The sequence below is a fragment of the Triticum aestivum genome, chromosome 7D (genome assembly GCF_018294505.1).
Source record: "Triticum aestivum cultivar Chinese Spring chromosome 7D, IWGSC CS RefSeq v2.1, whole genome shotgun sequence".
In the NCBI taxonomy this organism is placed as follows: Eukaryota; Viridiplantae; Streptophyta; class Magnoliopsida; order Poales; family Poaceae; genus Triticum; species Triticum aestivum.
Window position 1 is genome coordinate 49,871,432 of NC_057814.1, and position 17,628 is coordinate 49,889,059.

A 17,628-nucleotide genomic window follows, 5' to 3' on the forward strand; every position below is an offset into this window, starting at 1 on the left:
GCTAATATGAACTCGGGAGTTATTCTTTATTGCACTTTGAGGGATAATCATATGATCCTACTATGTTAGCATTGTTGAGAGGTTGCACTAGCCAAAGTACGGACCCTAGGCCTTGTTTTCAAGCATTGCAATACCGTTTTTGTGCCCGTTTACTATTTGCTACCTTGATGTTTTTATTTATTCAGATTATAAAAATATATTTCTACCATCCATATTACACCTTTATCACTATCTCTTCGCCGAACTAGAGCACCTATACAATTTGCCATTGTGTTGGGTGTGTTGGGGACACAAGAGATTTCTTGTATTTGGTTGATGGGTCGTTTGAGAGAGACCATCTTCATCCTACACCTCTCACGGATTGATAAACCTTAGGTCATCCACTTGAGGGAAAATTCCTACTGTCCTACAAAACTCTGCGCTTGAAGGCCCAACACGTGTCTACAAGAATAAAGTTGCGTAGTAGATATCATCCTGCAACAGTGTTATAAAACTACACATATTTGTCCTGCCAACAACAATAAGCAATAATTGAAAAAATGCAATTCGTTTAGGGGAACCATGCAATGCAAATTTAATGGCCTAGCGTTTATAATATGCTAAATCATGCAACAATAGTTATGGTACAATACTCAGCTCCATAAGATGATGAGAGTAATGGTTTTCTTATGTTTCTCTCCATGATGATGATGATGATGAAGACTCTCTCGCATATGAGCTCCTTGCAAGAACCGTTGAAGAGCCCGAGAAGCTCGTCGACGGCGGGGAAAATTAGTGGCGCAGCATCGAGCAGGGGCGGCGGCGACATCATGACCACCTCGAGCACCACGGTCTGGAAGCCAAGAGCATGAGTAGACCAAAAACATAATGGATTAAACAGGAAACCCTAGACAGATCCCTAAAAACAACAAAGCCCTTGATGAGCACATACACATCACAAAGGGAAAGACAAACAAGCGAGCAAATAATCACCTCAGCCATCTCAGAAGCCCACTCGGTGTGCTCCCTCTCCAGTCGACCCGCAAGACAACCCCAACGCCACGCCACCATCCCAACCATGAAACAGCCAGAGTAGCAAGGAAGATGGTAAGAAACAAGCAAAATAAAAGATAGGAACAATGAGCAAGAGGAAAGCCACCTGAAGAACAGTTCCTGCTCGGAGTTTCCTTTTGTTAACATGGTTCTTGACAATGGTGGGAGGCACAAATGTCACAATGATTTGAATAGATTGGTTAGGGTAGTGAGGGCCAATAAAATAGTGTTATTACAATATTTAGTTTACAATTCAATTGCAACTTGCAACTGGAAATGTGCAACCCTATGTCTTACACTATAAAACATTCCACTTTGCTTCTCATTTAGTTTATTGTTTACAGTGATACTAATTGTGCTCCATGCTCGCGCCTGATGAATGTATGCACAATAGTTGTTTGTGGCTGTTTTTGTTTTGGTTTACACAAGCAATAGAAAGCAATTAGACATGACACTTCTTTCTCAGCCTTGACTATTTGCTTCCTGTGCATACCTTATAGTATTAAATCTTACATACTTGGTTCATCAGGGGCATATATATAGATGTGTTCATCAGGCATATCCTAAATGAAACGGGACAATATTGGATATAAACAGCAAATATAAAAAAACTCAGCTCCAATACAAACATTAACCAGCCTAAAGACGTTGTTATTAGAAACAAGACACCGTGGTTTCTGCTGGTTTATCAACAAATTAAGACAAGCCATTCAACCGACTGCTTGCTGGGAGCGAGTCTTTCTAGCATAAAAATGCAACTTACTCTTAACCACATGATATCAAGGACCAACAACAAACAATAAAAGATCAAGAACAACTCATATGCAATAAGGATATGAGAGAGAAGAAATCTTTACATAAGACGGCTATAAAAACTAGAGCATGAATAAGCAACGCCTTTTAATACAAATAAAAAGGGTTAAGGGTTCATTGCATAGTGGGCTCAGATTCGCCTTTTCTCGATCATATAACCTACCCCGTCATCCCTTACCACCAGATCAATCTGTTTATACAATGGAGCTGCCCTGGTTATCACTCAACAAGAATGACCATCCAAGGTCAGATCAATAGGTATCATAGGATCAAAAAGGATTCTAGAGACAAGAGGGAGGATCCAACTTGATACCGATAGGTGCCTCGGTTGTTCAAAGGCACACTTATTTCAACCACGGTTAATCATCATCACCCTAGCATGAACACCACTGATCAATTTAGCACAGGAGCATAGCTATAGGACCAGGGCACCCACATGTAACCCAGAGCATCACATGAGCTCCTATGATAGCAACCGTACATGAACAGGAGCTGCAAACCCTAGAATAGCATGGATCCACTACTACAGAGGTCAAGTCGGAACCGATGCATGTGTAGGGCATAGAGCAACAACCGGACAAGCACCACATGAATATGGCCACGACCATGTCCCAACAGTAGCCGAAGCAGAGGAGCAGGAGGAAGACAGGGCTCACCAAGGGAGGTTCTATCCGAGGAGAGATGCAGCTAGGGTTTCACCACAGGCGTGCCGTTCTTTTATACGCAATATGCGAAATGGCGAAACGCCCTCAGCGGGGCACTGCAATTACACACGGTGGCACGACCGGGGTGAAACTATCATTGCTACAGGAGCCCCACCTCGATCTGACGGGCGAGGTCGTCAAGGGCTCGATCCGACGGCCCAGATCGCATAAAGAAAACGATCCAATGGCCGACGTGCGCCAAGCTCTGAGAGCGCTTGTTGGGTGCTTCGTTTCTTGTTTCTGGATTCTCGATAAATAAGCAACACCTTTAAATAAAAATAAAAAGGGTTCAGCGTTCATTGCATAGTGGGCTCAGATTCTTCTTTCCTCGATCATATAGCCTACCCCGTCATCTCTTATCACCAGATCATTCTGTTTATACATTGGAGCTGCCCTGGTTATCACTCAACAAGAGTGACCATCCAAGTGCAGAACAACAAGTATCACATGATCAAAATGGATTCTAGACACAAGCGGGAGGATCCAACTTGATACCCACAGGTGCCTCGATTGCTCAAAGGCACACTTATTCCAGCCAATGTTAATCATCATCGCCCTAGCATGAACACCACTGATCAATTTAGCAAATCCAGGAGCATCGCTATACGACCAGGGCATCCACATGTATACCAGATCATCACAGGAGCTCCTATGATAGCAACTAAACATGAACAGCATCCTGCAAACCCTAGAATAGCATGCATCGACAACTACATAGCTCAAGTTGGGACCGATGCATGAGTAGGGCATAGAGCATCAACCAGACAAGCACCACATCAATATAGCCACGACCATGTCCAATATAGTGGCCGAAGCAGATGAGCAGGACGAAGATGGAGCTCACCGAGGGAGGTTGTAGCTGAGGCAGTACTCAGTGGGCACTGGAGTTGCGCTTGAACACCGTCCAACCGGCAAGGAACTTGGAATTGCGCCTTGCATCGCCCCGCCGTTCTACAGCAGGCCGAAGTTGGCGGCTGCCCCATCACCTGAAGGAATCAAATGGTTAATAATCCAAATCATAGGCACCAATGGTAACTGGAGATGACACTAACAAACACATTGACGAATTTGAAAGCATAGAAAGAAATTAGTGGAAATCAAATGAATAAATCTAGGACATCTCTACCAAGTGTCTTAGTATGATCCAGAATGTCTGAAAACAAAAACAATATTGAAATGAAAATAACTCAAACCTGGTACATGTTGCTAACAAAAAATTGCAACTGAAGCGTAGCTGAACGAGACAACAGAAAATCATATCACTTGATGATCAAGAGAATTAACAAATGAAGCAGGCATGTAGATCAACTAAATTAACCTGGGTTATTAGTAGGCGGCTATGGGATCTTCTTACATGTTTTTTGGATAATTTTTTATCAACATAGATGTTCTGTTTTTAGTTCGCAAAGACATTCTTGAATCTATAGTTAAATGTAAATTTGACCAACTGAACTTAATATAGCAGTCAATCATTTATTAAACAATGCAACTTGACTTTTCACAGTGGTTTCAACATGGATCAAAGGTTCTCACATGATAATATCCCAGATGAAAATTATAAGTATAGCACGATGCTCTATATGTGTCACAGAAATACCAATTGGAAAGAACTGAAATATAAAATTCGGTAAGAAAAAGATTGGAAAAAACTGACACAGTTCAATAGTAGAATAGCAGGAAAATAACGTTCACGTATAAACACTAAAATTCAGGATCCCTTTTGTTGTACTTAATGGGAACCGTGTAACTAAGAAACCTGTCCAACTCAAGTACTACTTTCAACTACGTACATTTATGGCCAATATTTGTTAAATTTGACTACCTAATCTACAACAAAAACGTGTACAATCTGGAAGTTCAACTACTTTCAATACAATTTTCTTCATGTTTCTAGTTTTTCTTAGGAGATTACAAGTAACACTACTTAACAAATCGAATCAAATGGTCTTAAGGATTGCACTACAAGGAAAGAGAAGAGAGGAGGAGAGGGGGACATACCTCCATGGACATGCATATCGCCCCACCTCGCTTGCCCTTCTTCTTCTGGTCCTTCTGCTCCCTGCTCATCTATCCCCTTCCTCTCCTTTTCTCTGCACATGGACAGGGGAAGCACCAAATTGATGCCACCCAGGTACTCACATGTCAACAACATCCAAATTTGAGTAAAAAGTAACGTTCTCCATGACCTATTTGAGGTTTCAGCAATATATCGTATCAACATGCCCTAGAGCTCTTCTTGGGGAAAAATCAGAAAAGAAACAATGCTTAACAGTAACACAAGTGGGGCAAAATCAGAAAAACAAACCATGCTTAAAAGTAACACAAGTGGGAATCAAACAAATTGCAATATCCATGGCTTCTTTTGGGGCAAAATCAGTATATCTCCAGGCAAAAGCAAACAAAACACACACACATATACATACAGATATATATCCTACCTAGAACCTCTATGCATACATGGACATAGGTCCGAATATGGCCAACAAACCAAGCAAGGCAACAAACATGTACCTTGTAAATAATTAGCTAGATCCAAAGCTCTCCTTGGCAGCAAGGTACAAACAAAATGAGAAAGGCAAAGAAAAATCTCTTCTTTTGAACCTAGCTAAATCTGAGAATCTCCTCCACAAGAAAAAAACAAAAGTCCCTAATCCCTCTCCTCAAGATAGATTGCAGCAAACAAGATTAGAGGAGAAGAAGCTCACCCAGTAGCGTGGAGAAGCTCACCAAGGTAGATTGAAGCTCACCCAGCAGTATGCATCACCTCCGGGAACAAAGCAGCAGCGTGAGGGGAGGGGAGGGGGCCAAGAGCAAATCAAAATTGACGTACCTTGACCAGCAGCAGCAACGCTAGAGTTAGGGTTGGAGCAGGGGAGGGTGGCGTCCCGAGCATGCCATGGCGTGGGCGTGGAGGAGGCAGCCCGTGCCATCATGCCACCGAGAAGAAGCACTCGGAGGCCAAGGTCGGACGACGGCGCCGGAGGATATGCGAGCGCCTTGGCCGCCGCCTGACCTGCTCACTCTCCCTCTTCTCTTCCCTTCACTGGGTGCCTAGCGGTCGGATGACGGGAGGGGGCAGCGTGAGGTCGTGGATGGGTGCCTGGGCATGCGACGGCGACGGCCGGCGGCGGAGCAGGGAGGCGGGCATGGGTTAGGATTTGGAGGGAGAGAGAGAGGCGGGGCGGGAGGGAGAGAGAGAGGAGGGGCAGGAGGAGCTGGGCGCGGGGGAGGCGCGAGTGCGGGACGGAGGAGGCGGGGGAGGTGACCCACGAGCTGGGCAGCGCGAGGTCAAGGATGGGGGCCGGGGCGAGCGCCAGTGATGGCGGCGGCGCGACGGCGGGAGGTGTGTGGGCTGTGGGCGGCTAGGTTTTGGAGAGGGAGAGAGAGAGCTGAGACGGGCGAATGGGAGCAGGTCAGTCGCTCTCCCTCGCCAGCGGTCAAGACGTGTTGACCTAAGACATGTAAACCCAAAAATGCCCTTGACGGGTCACCGAAATTACAGGCAGTCGCATCCCAGTTCCGACACTATTCATTGCCGGAGCACTCAGTTTTTATCCGAATGCCGAGCGCGTTCGGGAGGGGGATCCGAGGGCCCAAAACGCATCTAGGAAACGATAGGACGGCCGAGAAGCCCTAAGCTCTGGGAGCGCTTGTGGTATGCTTGGTTTCTTGTTTTAGGATGATGATCCATATACAAATACTACCTACTGGATACTACGTCAATTTCAACAACAAAAAATTACTGGATATGTCAGACCAATCATTCTTCTGAGAAAAAAATGGATAAGAACAAATTGCAGAAAATTTATTGTTGTAGGTGGTTTGTTCTAACTCTGGATCGACGTGCTTGGAGGGTGGCGATCAGTTCATTGGACCAGTGAAGCAGCACAGCTGAAGTAAGAAATAATCGATCGATGCCGATGAAGCTGATGAGCTAGCTGGTGTGTTTGAGGCTGCGCGTTCGTCATTCTCTATCCATACCTGGTATTGTGTAATCTGTGTATTAATTAGGTGCGCTGTTTTTTCTTTCTTTTATGCAGCTCTGCTCCTTTTCGGGCTGCGAAAGTATGTAATGTAGTTATCAGTAGTAGGCTCCGATCGAGGTGATCTAGATGTGTTGCCTTCAAGGGGCGCCTTTTGGTGTGTGGTGAGCGCTGAAATGAGGATGCAATGCAAGTGTTCCATCATGCTTCGTTTGCTATAGTATTGTAACTGAGCATTGTGGAGTAATAATATATTGCAAAAAAGAAACACCGTAAATTTGCCAACCTCACAGGGTTAAACCTCTCTTCGGTGGTTGTCATGGTGGCCCAACCTAGACGCGTTGCGCTGCGCGGCAGGGTTGCCTGAGGGAGTGGGTGAATAAGACAGATGAGAGTGAAAAGATGTGACATAGTCACATAGAGTGAATTTTTTTCGTGAACACACAAATTGCATGTAGCTAGTCACATACAAAGAGGCAAGACTACTAGGGAGCATCAAGGAGAAGGGGAAGCTCAGCCCCAAAGACCTAACTATGGTGGATCATGCAAAGGACTGGATTTTGACCCTATCCATATCTTCTGCTGCATGTAGCGATCGGTTATCTCCGCCGCCTATGTTCCCCGCTGGCTCTACTGCACGCCAATGTATTGCCTCGGTAGCGGTGGCGGCGGTGTGAGGTTGGGCAAGCGGCTGACGCGGGAGGAAGAAGCGCCATTTGTGGGTGGAAATAGCAGCGACGACGCGGTAGGAAGTACGCCGGCGCGGGAGGAAGATGCAACGCCATGGCCACGGGCTCGGGGCCGCTTGTGGTGGCGCGGATCTGCGCTGGGGATGCGTGGCAGCTGGATCCGGCCATTATCGGCTGCGGGCCGGTGCCAAAGTGGATGTGGCTGAGGGTGGTGACACGCCGGCGGGGATTGGGAGGCGGGTACGGTGAGAGGTAAGGCGAAGTGGGAGGCGGGTACGGTGGAGAATATTTGTGAGTCGCGGTCGGGTCGGTGTAAATCCCCCCCCCCCCCCCCCGCCCAACGGTTTTTGGTGTTATGTTAGTTCTCGGTTAGAGAAGAAAAAACGAATTTATCCTCCTTTAACTGGTTATTGGGGGTCAGTTAGAGATGTCCTAAGAGGCCGTTGCAAACGCGGATAAGCAGCACCACCATAACAAGAGGGACATGTGTCCAGGCGCCGCCACACCAGCCGGCAGCAATGGTGGCGAGGTTGGGGGATGGCGCTTAGCTAGGTTTTAAGTGAACAAAAATAATATCTACATACGCTATGTTGCAAAATATGATCAGACGTGTCACTAGTCTTATAACAGAGTTGCGAACCAACAGTGGTTAGATGATTAGAATGACAGTGGTACCTCCAACCCACTAGGGTAAGTCCTAGACTTGACGCTGGTGCTTGCATTTTTTTCGTTTTATTTCAGGCCTTTTGGCACTGTGCGTTCAGTGAAAGGAGACGTTTCCGTCGACTACAAAGGCATCAATGCCGAGTTTGTCAATGTCAAGATGATGTGACAGTTCGGTCACTTGGAGGCGCTCATAGGGATAGGGTGTGCGTGCTTTCGTCATAGGGATGAGTGGATGGGCATCTGGCTCTGTACCGTGTTTCTAGAAAAACAGAGTTGCATGGTCAATTTCGTTGGAAAATCCGAAATCCAAAGTTCAGTAGAAATGAAGTCGGGCGTACCCGTGGTAATCCGAAATCCGAAGTTCACTAGAAATTTCGTGGAAAAATCCCCCCATAACGGACTCCAACTGCCCAACATGCCGATCAGAGACGAACTCGTTGCTTCCCCTCCTGCTGTGGTAATCCTATCCTACTCCGGCACGAGAACGTGTTTCCCGATCGATCTCCTCTCCTACCATCCAAGCCCGAAGCACTATAAGTAAACTGCCGCACGCTCGCCTATTCCCATTGCCTCCCCGAGCATCGATCTCCTGCGATCAGATCCGGTTTCACTTCATCATCACGTACGTACGTAGTACGTAGCCGGCGAGGAACTGATCAAGCTCTTCGATCTCTCTCACGCGCGATGGCTAGCTTAATGCCGTCGCTTGCGATGGACCTGCTACAAGAAGAAGGCGGTCACGAGGACATTCTACCCGAGGACTTCGTCGGCGTCGGCGTCGTGGGAGATGCAGACGACCCGGAGTTGGCCGCGTTGGTGGCCGGGGCGCTGAAGACGGTGGACACGCTGTCCGACGACGACGACGACGAGCTCAGCTGCCCGATCTGCTTGGAGGAGGACGACGCCGCGGCGTGGAAGGAGACACCGTGCGGGCACCGGTTCCACAGGCGGTGCGTAGAGAGGTGGCTGCGGGAGAAAGAGAGCTGCCCCATGTGCCGTCGCGAGGTCGTCACGATGCCCGCCACCACCGCAGAATGTGCTGCTGCTTTCCTAGATTTCTTGTGGGTGGCTGCCTTGCGGTTGCATGTGTTTGGCGACGGTCCTCCTGTGGACGACATGGAAACTGATGATGATGATGTTGCTTAGGCTGAGCTTCCGGTCGACGTCGGGCACCAGGCTCAAACCTCAGATGCTTTCTGATCGAGAGATCAGTCTCCATGCATGCATGCATGAAACTCGGGGCCGAGAAGACCCTACCTTGAAAACTGTACGTAGTGATAGATTCATCACCTAGCTAGTACATTGGACACCTCGTTCCGAATCGAAGGGACATACGTTGGCCTTCCTTTTGTGTAAAAAATCAGATGTAAACTGTGTGTGTAATCCGTGCATCCTTGCATAAACATGATCTTCTAGCAGTCTATGTGTAAATTGTTCTACGGTATTCTCTCACATACTAGCATCTCACGTGTTTGTAAAGGCCATTCCACTCATATTTGGGCGACAACGTATTATGTTCACAATTTATTTCATCAAGACACGTGCTAGAAATTTACACAGCTTCCTTTCAGTTCCATACATTTATTCCTGAAGCGCTCTAATGTTTTGTAGAATACACCCTCGACTTCTTGATCTCATCATCCACCACACCAACTATTCTTTCTCCGTCCAAAATATTATGCATCTTCTTATTTCTATTTCCCAAAAAGAGGATAAAAAGTATATGGTTGTTCAAAAATGAAAATGTATTTTGCATATTTCCTTGACCAGAAAAAGTGCTTAAAAAGAGAAAAATAATATGGGCGTTCCATCGTAATGAAAAAACAACTAGTATTTCTTAATACAAGAACATTTTTTAGAGTAAACAGTTTTGAAAATTGTGAGTATTTTATAAGAAATGTTAACAATTTTTGGAAGATTGAAATATTTTTTAAATCATGAGCATTTTTTTCAAGTGTCATGAATATTCTTGCAAATCGTGAAAGCTTTTTAAATTTGGTGAACATCTTTGAAAGAAAGAAAAAAATGAAAAAGAAATTAAAGAAAACTAGAAGAAATAAAAAAGAAACTCATGTTTTTAAAAATCCAACAAAAAAAACCAAGAAACCTCGTATAGAAACCAACTCAAGATGGAAAACCATAAAGACAATCCGAGTAAACTGGTGGGCGAGAGAAAGAAAGAAAACATGAGAAACGAGATGGCGCATTAAAAAGCAAGGGATGTCCGATCTCCCTACATTTACTGACGGTGCACAAAAAATAGCATTTTCCGACGAACATTGCACAATTGGTATTACATATTCATTTCTTATAGAGAAGAAGAGTTCTCTTTTCATAAAAACCGCACACTTTTGGCATCGTCTGGTCGTTGGGCCGATTATCTTCCATCCGCTCCGCATTGAACTGTTTTTGTTTTGTTTTTTTTTTTGTAATTTTCTTCAGTATACATTATCTTTACTGGTATCTCACGTGACGGTCATTTTTTTAATATACAGATTTTCAATGTTTTTCATTGATCTTTGTTCCATTTTTATTTTATGTTTCCTTTCCATTTCTTCGGGTTGTTTGCAACTAATTCGTCCAGTTTTTTGCTCTTTAAATAAAAACTATCCCTTTTTCTGTTTTATTTTTCAGTTCATAAACATATTTGTAAATTTGGTGTATCTTTTATATTCTGATATATATTAGAAGTCACGAAATTTATAAAATTGATGAACATTTTAAAATTTTGTTTCTAGAGTCTACATTATGTTTGCTACCGAGACCACATCTAATAAACTAGAGGCTAATGCATGCTTCGGCACGCCGTTCTTCACTCGTGGGATTAACAATTTTGTCTCTAGTACATAATTACAATTGATTGTTTCGTTTCTATTTTTATCCGTGTTAATTCCGCAATGGCGGTGTTTTTATTCATTCGTATATCGTGTTGAGTTAATGTTGAAGGCGGTATTTGTTCTCGGAGCAGAGTGGAACTTTTTGGTGTGTGGTTATGGTGCCCTTCTATGTTTTAGCCTCGGTATCAGCCGGTGATTGTTGTGTAAGCCTCTTGAGAGCTCCTATGCCACGCCCAAACCGTGGAATTGCTACTATGATGCTCACACTACTAGGAAAAGGCCTACTAATGGCGCACCAGTTTTGCCTACTAATGGCGCACTACTGGTGCGCCACTAGTACCACGCCACTAGTATTTTTTACTAATGGCGCATCAGTGGTGCGCCATTAGTATCTGGTATACTAATGGCGCACCAGCGCCATTAGTATAGGCCACGGTGCGCCATTAGTATAGGCCACTGGTGCGCCATTAGTATAGGCCACAGTGCGCCATTAGTATTTTTTAATTTTGAAGGCGGGAAAATAGTAGTGGCGCACCGTCTAACCCCCACCGTGCGCCATTGCTATTTTTGAATTTTGAATTTGGATCTGGATCGCGATTTTTTTGCTCTTTTTTTGCACGATATTATTTCAAATTTTGTTCCTGTTTTTGGATCTTGTACGTTCTTTTGCCGTGTTCTTTTGCCGGAGAGGAGTTCGCCGGAGAGGAGGAGGAGGAGGTCACCAGAGAGGCGCTCGCCTACATCGCCGGAGAGGAGGAGGAGGTCGCCGGAGAGGAGTTCACCGGAGCATCGGAGAGGAGGAAGGAGAAACCATGAGGGGATGGGAGGAGAGGAGGGAGGAGGAGCTCACCGGAGAGGAGGGAGGAGGAGCTCACCGGAGAGGAGGGAGGAGAAACCGTGAGGGGAGGGGAGGGGAGGAGAGGAGGGAGGAGGAGGTCGCCGGAGAGGAGGAGGAGGTCGCCGGAGAGGAGGGTAGTATGGTGGAGGAGAGAAGGAAAGATGGAGTGGAGGAGAGGAGGAGATGGAGTGGAGGAGAAGAAGGAAGAGGTAAGGAGGAGAGGACCACGCCCAGCCATATATATATATATACGGCATAGTAATGGCGCACCGTGGGCAGGTGCGCCATTACTAACTTTTTTTTAATTTTTTTGATTTATTTTGAATTTTGAAGGCGGGAAGATACTAATGGCGCACCACGGGCAGGTGCGCCATTAGTAACTTTTTTTTTATTGTTTTGACTTATTTTGAATTTTGAAGGCGGGAAGATAGTAATGGCGCACCATGGGCAGGTGCGCCATTAGTAAGTTTGAATTTTTTTGAGTTTTTTTGCCTCTCCAGATCTTAAAAGCCCCGTATCTTTTTTCTGTTAGGTTTTTGAGGATTTTGAAAATGTTTAACGGGGTTCCCCTGTTAAATTCGGATGTAACTTTTCGAGCGGATGTAACTTTTCGAGTAGATGATTTTTCATATAAAAAACTTTTTCATCCGAGTTCGTATGCAAAAGTTATGCCATTTTACAAATTCTCGAGAGATTTTGCAAATAAAGTCGAAACTCATGTTTGTAAATTTTCACAATAACTAGACCACATATCACATGGGAAACTTATTTTTTGACATTTCCATCTTTTTTTATTTTTTTTAAAGCTGAAAAGGCGGTCAGGGGGTGCATTCGGTGGAAGTGGTGGCCAAGTTACTAATGGCGCACTAGTAATGGCGCACCACTCTCACGGTGCGCCATTAGTAGTTTCAAAAATAAAAATAAAAAAATTGAATTTTTTTAAACATAATTACTAATGGCGCACCGTGGGAGTGGTGCGACATTAGTTGAACTACTAATGGCGCACCATCCCACGGTGCGCCATTAGTAGTTTTGAAAAAAAATTAATTTAATTTTTACTAATGGCGCACCGTGGATGTGGTGCGCCATTAGTATTTGCACAGTAATGGCGCACCAACACATGGTGTGCCATTAGTATTTAGTAATGGCGCACCACATGTACAATGCGCTATTAGTGTCCATATTGGCTATAGCTGTTTTGGTAGTAGTGTCATATGGGTCAACACGAAGCTCTTGCTGACTTAGCTCAGCTCCGTGCTTTGCTCGCTCCCTTAGTATTTTCTAGGTCGCTCCACTACTAGCTTAGAAAAAAGTGGATATCTTTTTTTAATTTGAAAATATTCACAAGTGTTCATGGATTTAAAAAATATTGCAAATTCTTAAATTTAATTTTTTTCACAAATTTTAAAATATTTGTGGGTTTAAAAATGTTATGAATTTAGAAAAAGCTTCACAAATTTAAAAATGTTCACATACTTTAAAACTACTAGATGATACCCCGCGCGTTGATGAGGGACTTGTTATGTGTTCATCTAGCTATAATAGGTATCTCGGTATTTCTATAATTAGAATGCATAGCTAACATGGAATGTGATGTGATTTTCCCATGATAATTTAAGATAATATAATTTGACTCCCTATTGTTAGTGCATCAGAGAAACAAAAAGATTTCATATTAATTTGCGAGTCTTGCAGTATTAACACGCCCGAATAGAAATGACATTGTTCCCAACTAGGACAAAGGCCACCAGAACGGGTCCTAGATGGTCCTCTAAGCGAAGGCAGACTTGTTAGGCTAGGATTGTTACCAAAACAATCAGAAAGTATCCTGATATATAGTGGAGAAGTATTATTCATTACAAATATAAAAATTCAGTATTTCGATAAAACATTTCATAGTGCAGCATTTAATTAGAAACTTGCATTTGTCAGATGAAGGTTTAGGTTTGAGATAATATCCAAGTGCTAGACTTAGAGAAGATTGTTTGATTGTAGTTACACGTACATGCATGTTTGAAGTGAAGAACAGTTCCTATTTCAACACAGATACAAAAATAAAATGATATCAGATAACTCCAATCAACAAACACACCAGGGCCCATATTTTTCATCCCACTTGAACATTAAAGGGCGGAGTATGCAGGAGAGCGACATTCTCCATACAAACAAGACATGGATGTTAACTCAAGATGCATTCAAGCTGCGCATTCAAGAACACAAGGCAGCTCTAAATTGTAATGTGACAACCAATTAAGGAAACAAAAAGGACCTTTAAAAACCAGGAAGTACTTACTTGATGGGCAATACTACTATCACATATCTCGAGGGCTTGGATGTTGCGCCGGTCACACAACCAGTCGCCGGCTTGGTTAACGGGTCCTTGCCAAAGGAATGTGCTAGTACAAGTTAGATGCCAGGGCAAGCCATGCTTCAATCTTGCAGCTTGGCAAGGTCTGCGTCTTACAGCATGGCAAAAATTGCTGGCCACGCTGCTCATGTACCTATACCCTGGCTTATAGCAACGGCTTATTTTCTAAGCTGCCAAAAGAACTAACCCTCAGTATTGACCGAAGGCGCAACCCCACCCACCCTCTCAAGCGACTTCCTCATCTCCGGACCCTGATCTGCGGCAATGGGATCGCTCGGAATTAGGCCAGGGTGAAATCCCTGCTCGGCTTGCCGATGCTGGCAGCGGCGGCACCCGCGGGTGTCGTTTCCCTCCCTGAAGGCGCTATCATGGCCTCTATCCGTGCCCCTCTCCAAGCAACGGAGGAAACCCTTGGTCCGGTTCTTTGGATCGGATGGCGGCGGCGTCACGACATCGCTCCCCTTCTGGAAGGCGCCATCTTGCTTGCTCGCGGCGTCCCCGGTGTTGGATCTAGAGATGTTTGATGTTTGGTCGGTTCGGCTTGCCCCTCTACTTGGGTCAGGCTTGGTGGTTTAGCTGTGGTCTTTTCTTCTGTTCAGGCTTAGCATCCTGTGTCATTCTGCTCCGGGTCCCATGTCCACGCCTATGTACTTTTGTGTTTTTCTTCTATCAATGAAAAGATACACAAGCTTTGCGTATTCGCCAAAAAAAAGCATTGACCGAAGGAGTGGGGATACCATGCCTGGTACAAGTACACCGGTCATTACCAGGCTCATTTCGGGAATCCCCTCGTTTCCGGCAACGCACTGCTTCAAGCCGCTCATGGATCATGACGACGCGCGTACAGAGCTTTCTTGAGGGTCTCCCCCTACCTCTGCCGCTCCCAGGGCATCATCGCCAACACCTTCCGCTCGCTCGAGCCACGTGCCGTGGACGCCATCACTGCCGGGCTCTGCACACCTCCCGACACCTCCTGTCTACTACATCGGCCCATTGATCAAGGCGGAGGAGGTGGGCGTGAAACATGAACGAGAGTGCCTCGCATGGCTAGACACACAGCCGATGGCCAGCGTGGTGTTCCTATGCTTCGGCAGCCGCAGCCTATTCAGCGCAAATCAGACCAGAGAGCTGGCCGTTGGCCTGGAGGCGAGTGGCAAAAGGTTCTTGTGGGTTGTGCGGAGCCCGCCCAGGGACATCGACGACCCTGCGAAGAAGCTGGACAAGTTGCCGGAGCCGGACCTCGACGCTCTCCTCCCCGAGGGCTTCCTAGAGCGGACCAAGGGCACGGGTCTCGTCGTCAAGTCGTGGGCACCGCAGCGTGATGTGCTGGCGCATAACGCGGTGGGTGCCTTCGTGACGCACTGCGGGTGGAACTCCGTGCTAGAGACGGTCATGGTTGGCGTGCCCATGCTGGCCTGGCCACTCTACGCGGAGCAACGGGTTAACAGAGTGTTCCTGGGGAAAGAGCTGGGCTGGCCGTGGCGGTGGAAGGGTATGACAAGGAGGTGGTCCAGGCCGACGAAGTGGCGTCCAAGGTGAGGTGGATGATGGAGTCTGACGGCGGGAGGGTGCTCCGAGAGCGGACCTTGGCAGCCATGCGGCTGGGCAAGGAGGCGCTGCTCCCTGGCGGGGAGTCGGTTGTGACCTTGACACAACTGGTGGAGAGCTGGATGGCTTCACCTTCACAAGGGAGGTGAGATCACGAGGTAAATTAATGGGAACACTTTGTTTTTGCCACTCTAGTTTTTGCCCACTTCACTTATGCCACTCTAGAATTTGACATCTCAGTTTTGCCACTCTTAGTTTGCGACAATATATCACAAAAGCCATTATGTTAGGTCAATGGACGTTTTGACCAAACAGAGCAGGAAAAAGACCATATTGCCCTCGATTATTTGTTTTGCTTTTGCCACTCTTGTTTTTGCCAAATATTACTTTTGCCATTAGAGTAACATCTAAATTCACTATATAGATGATGTGTTACAAATTTTGGCATGACCTATTTGAAAATATAAGAATACACATAATTACACATAAATACATTATTTTGACCAGAAGTAAGCACAATAATAACATCACAACCAGTAGCATAGTAAAGAGGTTAAGACATTCTAAATATCAACAAATTACTTCATAGGAGTACAAATCCACCAATCTTATCCAAACAGCAAGGTTTACATGCATATGGACCACCCAAAAGACAAGCTCCACACAAGTTGAACATAGTTCAGTAAGGTCTAGCCACATGACAAGCTGAACATATTACACAACAAGGCATGGTGCTCCACAAAATAACATGTAGTTGCATCAGCTACGCATCAAGGTTCACATATGCATGATGCTCCACAAAATAGCATGCAGTAGCATCAGCTACACAACTACACAGCAAGGTTCCATATGCATAGTGCTCCACACAATAACATGTAGTTGCACAGGAAGGTTCACAACTTCTTTTTGCTTCTTGTGCTCTTCGACGGAGGACATTGTTTACTTCTTGTGTTCTTTGCTGGACTATCATGTGTAGGAGAAGTCTTCTTAGATGCTTCAGGATCTGGACTAGGCTTTGCCCTTTTACCACCTCCTTTTTTCTTGTTTTTAGAACTGAGAATGAATGAAAGTAAGTGTTGAGATGCAAATTGACAATAGGAAAATTGGACCATTATGGATAGTTTGAAGCAAAACAAGAATGTTTACCTGCTAGTGCCCATAGTTTCAGCATCTATGTCATTGGCTTCTATGTCCTCTATGTCTTGTGGTTCAATATTTTTTCTTTTCCTATCAGTTTTCAGATAGAGAATTAAGTTAGACTATACATTTCTTTGCATTTAGATTAGATGATGGATTATTACAGCAGGTTCACAAGTATATGTACAATTCTAGGTCAGCAGATTTAACTCAGCAAGGTTCACAAGTATATGGACCACCTAAAATCCAAACAGCAGGTTCACATGCACATATACAATTCTTTGCTAGCAATTACCTGTTTCGCTTGCGTTCAGGATGAAGTAGTGGACATGTCTTGAGCATATGCCCAAATTCTTTGCATTATTTGCACTTGTGTCTTCTCTTGGATATGCTCTCAAAGGCTGACTTTATCCTTTGTGTCCTAGGTCTACCAGCAGCCTTTTTCAACACAGGAGGGTGCAATTTGAACCCAACATCGACCACTGGCCATTGTTTCTTATCAGTCATGGTGGGCACATTTTTTGCATGGATGGATATGGCTATGTCATTCTCTGGATGGGGACTGGTGTCTGGTTGCTCGTGTGTGTAAATTTTTCTTTTACTTGAGGTGTGTAGAGTTTTTGTGTATGGGTCACTTACAAATAGCCCCACAAGTCAGTAGGGGCAACTAATGTCATTTTTGCAAATACTAACAGGTCTTTTCGTGGTCAACTGGACAGATGTGTAACAGAATGGTATTTGTGATATATAGTCAAAATCCAAGAGTGGCAAAATGAGATGTCGAATTCTAGAGTGGCATAAGTGAAGTGGGCAAAAATTATTGGCAAAAACAAAATTTTCCCTAAATTAATGTCCTTGCAAGATCAGGGCAGGTGCAAATCTTGAAAGCTCAGGGCATGCAAGAACAGAACACCTGAGATTAGATTCAGATAGCAATATTTAGAATGTACCATTTTCATATCAAAAGTTTGTGAAGGAAGTTAGTTTCTTTTTCTATGGACGTACGTCATGCT